The sequence below is a fragment of the Haplochromis burtoni genome, unplaced genomic scaffold (genome assembly GCF_018398535.1).
Source record: "Haplochromis burtoni strain Fernald_Lab_line unplaced genomic scaffold, NCSU_Asbu1 Contig_15, whole genome shotgun sequence".
Lineage (NCBI taxonomy): Eukaryota > Metazoa > Chordata > Actinopteri > Cichliformes > Cichlidae > Haplochromis > Haplochromis burtoni.
The window spans coordinates 3863525-3870686 of NW_024582376.1; the positions used below are offsets into that span (position 1 = coordinate 3863525).

Sequence of the window (7162 nt, forward strand, 5' to 3'; positions counted from 1 at the left end):
ACACACACACACACACACACACACACACACACACACACAGCTGATTTGCATTACATCATGGTGATGGTGTGGGAGCCAGATCTTTATGACACAGCCTCATTACGGGCTTGGTTGGCCAGCACTGCTGGAATATAAGGCCAGCGGCCATCAAGCAACTGTCACTTCTCCTCAGCAACAGTCCTTCCTTCTCCACGCTGGTGCATGTGTGTTGTTAATGATGTGTGTATGTGTGCTTGTGTGGAAAGAAGAAGCAAAGAGGGTGCCTACTTCACGACAGAGTGACTGTGTATATGTGTTTGTGACAGAAAGGGAAGAGATGGAGTGCATCTGTGTGAGTGAGAAAGTGTCGGAGAAACACGGGGATAACAAGAACTCGCTGAGTTAACTGCTCAACAACTCAACTCAGCGTGTTGGTTCTGGTCGAACAACATTGCATTTTATACTTGATTTAATTTTTTTTTAAATAAAATGTAAAATAATCAAAGCATAATGCTAATGCTATAAATATTTAGCTTCTTCTCAGAAACAACAAAGTGATCTTTGCAGCATGTCAAATATTAGTGGACATTTTAATATCATCTCCAATACCAACATGGAACATTTAGTTGGTCCCAAGCAAATCACACCATACATACAACTTATTTTACTCAGTTCAGGTTAGTCCTGCTCTGATGTTTATTGATTTTTTTTTTTCTTCTTTTGGCATGTACCTATATAGAAAGTGCTTTCTCACTTTATGTTAGGCACGTTAACATTTTTGTACTGTGCTCAGGGGAATTGTTTCTATGTTTTGCCTGAATTGTTGTTAATTGTTAGGAGAGCTAGAAGATATTTCCTAGACTGAAAATCTTTAATTCTCCATTAATACAAAATAATATTGTGTGGTTAAAAATGATGATGAGTCACTTTTTATTCAAATCCCAGGCTGGATGTTATGTGACCCTCTGGGCACTGCTATCATGTGACCTACATTAAACTGTGTGAATCAGTGGATGGATGCATAATGTCACCCCCTCGGCTTGCATATCATATGGACTGTGTCAGATCACATGACCTGCATTAAATTAAATGAATTTAATTTAATAACCCTGATCTCTGACCTTTCACCTTTCACCTTGACCAAGCTCCTGTGGGGAATATGATCTTTAAAAGGGTGATACACAGAGACACACAGCCACACATGTCCAAAGATGCTGTGAAAGCATATCATATAAGTAGAAATTTGGGGTTCCCAAACTCTGGTCAAGCATGAAACTTGGCATTTTCTGTGAATCTTATTAATTACTGTGAGAATTTTTAGCAAAAATTGTTGAGCATAAGCGTAATCTGAAATGCTTTTGGCATGGCAGTGGTCTAGCAGTGTAAGCACTTAGAGATACAATGTACCAATTTACTTCAACATATATGCCACATGCTTTTCAGATGACTTTTCTGCTCACTTTCTACGGGCCAAACAAACTGCCACCATGTGCACATGACACTTGTAAACACAAGTCCCCTTGGACATGCTTATCCACAGTTTTTTCAAAGAAGAAAGCTGCGTCGTCAGTGTCAGGTGCACAAAAGAAAGTAAGGGACCACTACTTTTTTTCACCATTTCTTAATGGACTTTTTTCCAGTTTAATTTTTTCATACATGGTAGCATACAGCTGACAACATGCAGCCTGCCAGCAAAGAATTGCAGCCTATTAGACAATTCTAAAAATGCCCCTTTTTTAAGTTATTGGAAAAAAATGTGATGCCATCTTTTGTTTTTTCTCACGTACTGAACATATACCAAAACGATGGCTCCACCGTTCATGCCAAGCAGTGATTTTGTGTACCATTACATGCTTTTGCAGATATTTGTACTCACCATACATTGCACCAGGGGGGCAGTCGAAGACTCCTTTCTTTCTTCTCTTTATCCGAGCATGCTGTCAGTTTTTTCTTCTCCACCGTCCTGCTGGTTTCTCTCGCCTCCTTCTTCTTCTCCTCCTCCCTCCCCTCCCTGTCCCCCCTCTTTCCACTGCTGTTCAGGTCCAGCGCTGTCGCTGGTGCCAAGAATCCAGGCGACACACACACACAAGCAGTTCTGGGTAACTCTTTGAGAATACACTTCGACACAGCTGGGTTCGAAGCTCAGCGCAAACACACACACACACACACCACTACACACACACACACACACACAAGCATACCCACAAACACAGCTGAGCACATCCACAGTCCTTACACACCCCCTGCGCAGCCTCACATAAACACACAGCTGGACTATTTGCAGCTGGATGGAGATTGTGGCATCGTGTTGCTGTTTTTTGATGTTTTGAGGAATCAGAAATTCAGGTTGGAGAAATGGCAGTTACTGAATGTTTAGAGATCAAGAGGCAGTGGGACTTTATTCAGTCCAAGAATTTCCTCGCATATTTCCTCAAGCAGTCTTCTATTGGTCAAATACTCAAATCTAATCCTTGCAGGAAACACACAAGAAAATCATTTATGCTTCAGCAGTGTTGGCTTAACTCATCTGGCAGGACTGGCGCTGTAGAAGCAGGTGAAGCATTTCAATCCAAAATGTAAATCAGTGTTCTTCTTGTAGAAAAGAAGAAAATGTTCTGGTCCTCATGAGATCGCTCAAATATCGGTCCTCTTCCTAAAGGTCCTCCTTTCTCTAGAAAGTCATTGCAGTCAATCCAAAGAAGTTGGACAGCTGCCCAAAAAACCTCCAGGAAGCCAACTCCTGGCTATTTTGCATGTCTTATGTTATTTTGTGCCAACATCTCTGCTTCATATCGCTCAGCTTGACTATTCTGGTGTAAAAACTCCTCAGAGAGAAAGAAATCAGTTGCATCTCTTCTGTTTTCCCCTCTGTGGAGCAAGTAGCATGTTCTTGCCAGAGTGGCCTGTCGGCATCAATATTTAACAGCAATCTCTTGCTGTGCTGCTGTCACAGTTAAAGTTTCCATGCCCCCATCACTGTGCGCTGGATCTCATGTTCTCTGGTCTGCAGTGTTTTCTCTTCAGCTCCGTCTTTCTGTCCTTCTGTTCTTTATTGTATTTCCAATATTGCTCTAACCTTTCTACCCTCCATCATTGCCTTCTTCTGCCTCATGAAACTTGCTCCATATCCAAACCTCTGCCAGGTTCTCTCCTGGAAGTAAAACACAGCCACGCAGGACTTTCTTGCCCGCAAGGAGCTCAAACAATCTTTCATTAATCCCCTCCTACTGTCCTTTTTTGCAGTTCTCCATCCAGTAACCCTGCAGCAAACCTTCACTCAACCTTCCCTCAACTGGCTTCAGTCAAATTAAACCTTCCACTTTCTATATTCACCCTCTTCTTGCCTTCCTCTCCCTCTAGCAACCTGATTCACGTGGCCTATATATCACTCACTGCCTGCCTGCGTGGTTGCTTCTGTCCTCATCCTGTCCTTCTTCTGTCTAATGACAGCTCAATTCTGGTCAAGTCCTCTCTGATTTTTTTTCCCCCCCCCCCGCTTTATATCTTCCTCATTGTTCCTCTATCTCCCTCCACCTCTCCTCTTGCATGCAGAATACGCGGCAATTGAGCTGCTGTGCTCTGAGTCATACCGCTCTCTCCTCCCTTTTCCTTCCAGAAGCTTGCAAATGTTCCTTTTTTTTAGTGCCTCGCTTCTCTAACAACCATCAGGATTTGTTCAGCATTTTTTTAGGTCCTAGGCGCTGAAATGATGCCTTTTCATCCTGCTGACACAGACAGAAGGACAGACTGTGGATAGACAGTCAAACAGAAAGACAAAAAGGAGCCGGTCATACTTTTTCCCAACAGAGGCAGGAGTCTGCTTTTAAATGCTTGATCCTGTCTGTGTTTTTGCTGTTGCTAGTAGTCTTACTCATTTGATTACAGAAGGCTTAGTTTCTCCTCTTCCCACTGGTGAAATGCCTTTTTCACTCGCCGCAGTCCCTGTAGCAAGTTTGGTCCATTTTTCCTCTCTTTAACCCTCACAGCTGGTTCTCCAAATATGTTTTTGTGACAGTCTGAAAAGAGGAGAAGAAAGGACAGAAGCACATTTACTGTAAATACCACTGTCTTTTACACTCTAAGAACACACTGAGATGTTCTCAGAAAAGGGGGCAGAAAAGCTTATGGGTGGGTGAGTGGGTGGAATGGAAAGATGGTTAGCAAGAAAAGGTGTGAAGACAGAGGCACAAGGATGGATGAAGGGTAAGACGGTGAACAGAGGAAGATGAAGATGGGTACATGCATGGATTTAAAGGATGAATGGTTCGGCAGGTTAACTGCTGTCACAGAGGAAAAGGCCTCTCCAAGTCTCTGTTAGTCAAAACTATCAGTATAGTAGTATTTAAATGAGCTTTGTCAATATTTCATTCATTTATAGTTTGATATTTTACCTGCGTTGGAATCCTGCCGTACTCTCCCTGACAATGCACTGCTGCTCTCTTTTAATTTCTACCTCTCTCATCGTTTTCTGTCTGCTGCTGCAGCCTCAGTCTGTGCCATCACTAAAATGCAGTATCCCTTCCCTCCCGCCTCCTCTCCTCTGCCTACTCCCTCTGTCTCTCCCACTCTGTTTCCCTCAATTTCTCTCCCTCCTTTACCCCCACCATGCTCCCATTCTCTCTATATTTGTCCTTCTCTGTCCGTCTGTGCCTCTATTTTTCAGTCTCTCCCTCTATCTCCTCACTTGGTTTACACGTTCACTTCCTCCGTCCCCGCCCCTTCCGCCACTCTACCCCCTGTCTCCACTTTCCCCACATGTATTCCATCACCACCTCTCCTCCTCCCTTTCTTTCACTCTCGTCGCCTGCTTTTTTCAGCCTTTCCTCACAGAGAAGCTTCGAGAACACACTGGACTGGACAGGCTCTGGGAGGGGAAAGCTCGGGGGACATGTGAACACCATTCACAATCACGCCGCATGAATAATACATCCATAGTACGTTCATACTTTTTCAAATGCATGCACACATCAAAAACCTGCTCCAAAGATGTTCTCTCGCTCTCTCTCTCTTTCACTCTATCTGACTGAGAAAAAACAAAAGTAGATCCTGCTCAACAAACAATGAGGATTTTGATATGCGCTACCTGTGCCAGCCACACGGGCTAAAACGCAGCTCACTGAACGCGCTGAGAATGAAAGCATGTCTTCAGCAGCGCAAGACCACAGCTGCAAATCGAAGAAAGATTGAGCAAAATGTAATTAGTAAATTTCTCATACGACTGCAGCCACATACTGTTTTTGCAAAAAATATGTCATTTAAAATGAAAATTCAGTTTTGACAAGCAGTGATCGACTCATTGAGCTTCTAAATGAAACATTAGTACATTTAGGTTTGCGTAACCAGTGGAAAAGAGACAGAAGATCAGAAAGGGAAAGCGTTTGAGTGGGTTTGCTTGCATGTACATGTTGCGTTGTGCTGAACATTTGTGCATATATGTGTAAACTATGAGATGTGCATCACATTGTCCTGTTGCATATATGTATGTGTGTGTGTGGCTGAGGTTGGGTGCGTGGGTGGTTGTGTGTAGCTGGTTAGAACTGTCCTTTTGGCCCCTAGCATCACCCAGTGCCACCATCTGTGCTGCCAGCCAGATGGGAAGGGTGTGTGTCTGCACAAATGTGTGTACATGAGTGAGTGTGTCCAAGCAAACATTCACATGATCACTGGATGCGCTGTTTTCTTATCTAGAAATTTTTTTTTGTGTCAATCCACAGAGCAAACTAGCAGTTCTTACGATTTGTTGACTATAAATCTGATGCAACGCCGCCACCCTCCACCCCATAGTAACATTTCATTGTTAAGTGACACTATGCCTGTTGTTTTCAAGTGACCTGAGTCCTCTATGTACTAAGTGACTAAAGCAAATCATGCAGCTATAAAGCAAAGAAAGGAGTCAGGAGAGGTTACTACAAAGCCATGCAGTCTATGACAAAATAACCAGATACCTCACACTATGTACAACTCACTGTATCACTTGAAATATTCAAAGTACAACTGTGTTTTTTGTGTCATTTCATAGACATGATGGAAGGTGGAGATGTAGTGATTACACAAACTTATTTGAGATGAGCAATGGAACAACTGCCAAAACGAAACTACAAGATTAAACCGCTTTAACTGAAGAGTCATTGCTCTTACAGCAGATCTTATCTGCCTTGGTCATCTTCCAGCAACAGATGTTATGTGCATCACAACTGCACTGCATTGTGAGATATTTATACTGTTGTAGCGTCCATGCTAAAACAGGGACTTGTTTCAGCAAGCCCCAGGGTAGACCCAGCTGAGAAATATAATCAGCTGAGAGATTATATTTCTCAGCTGGCTTGGGAATGGAGTCCCCCCTGGAAGAGGTGGATGGAAGTGAGGAAGTCTGGGCTTCTCTGGTCAGACTGCTGCCCCCACGAGCTGAATCCACATATTGATTATAATAAAAAGAAGATGGATGGATGGATGGATGGATGGATGGATGGATGGATGGATAATCCTGGCACAAGTACTCTATGGGACTGTGCAAAACATCTGAAAGCACCCATCATTTCTTTATTTTTTGTTCCTTTAGACTGTTCCTTTAGTTGAATCTAGACAAAAAGAGTGAGAAAGCCCATTTTGACAGGCAAAATAGTAATTCTAAAAGAGCTGTTAGCCAAAACATTGGTGTATCTCGGTAGGGTGTGAGGTGTTTCCTAAAAAATCTGAGGGAACTGGATGATTGGAGGACAAAAAAAATGAACAGCCAATGAACAGTATCTGATAGTCAGGTCCTTGAAATTTTGGACTGAAAATCTGTGGCAACAGGTCTCAAAGAGTGTTGAATCAAAATGTTACATTTTGGTTCCAAACAAAAGGCAAAGGTCTAAAAAGGAAACTCAAAACCAAAACCTAAACTGACACAAAGAGCTTAAGGTTAGCTAGAGAAATCACTGGAGCAGACAGGAAGCATAACAAACAAAGACAAAGAGGAGGACGTGACAATATTTACACAGAAAGGAAAAATTGAAGTTGGGAAATAGGATAAGGAGTAAGACGCTAAACACAAAAAAAACTTCAAATTTAAATGGAAAGTCTTGCTGTGAGGCAACAATGTCACCTGCTGTACCACCTGTACAAAGTTTTGCTCAACAGAAGTCCACAATTTACCCCCTGTCTTACCAAGTAAATCTTAAACCAGTTTCTGTATCCTATT

At 42.6% G+C, this 7162-nt stretch overlaps 1 long non-coding RNA gene across 2 annotated transcripts in view; it reads right to left on the reverse strand.

Moving 5' to 3' along the window:
* Positions 1-4685, reverse strand: part of LOC102310292 — a 17576-nt gene extending 12891 nt beyond the window's left edge. Inside the window, exons 1-3 of one of the 2 annotated variants that reach the window (XR_006054053.1) lie at positions 4371-4685; positions 3851-3995; positions 1856-3726 (exon numbers count right to left, since the gene is read on the reverse strand). This is a non-coding gene — a long non-coding RNA (uncharacterized LOC102310292). Of the gene's footprint in view, positions 1-1855; positions 3996-4370 lie in introns of both variants that reach the window. The other variant, XR_315401.2, reaches the window with a different exon arrangement.
* Positions 4686-7162: the final 2477 nt, after the last annotated feature.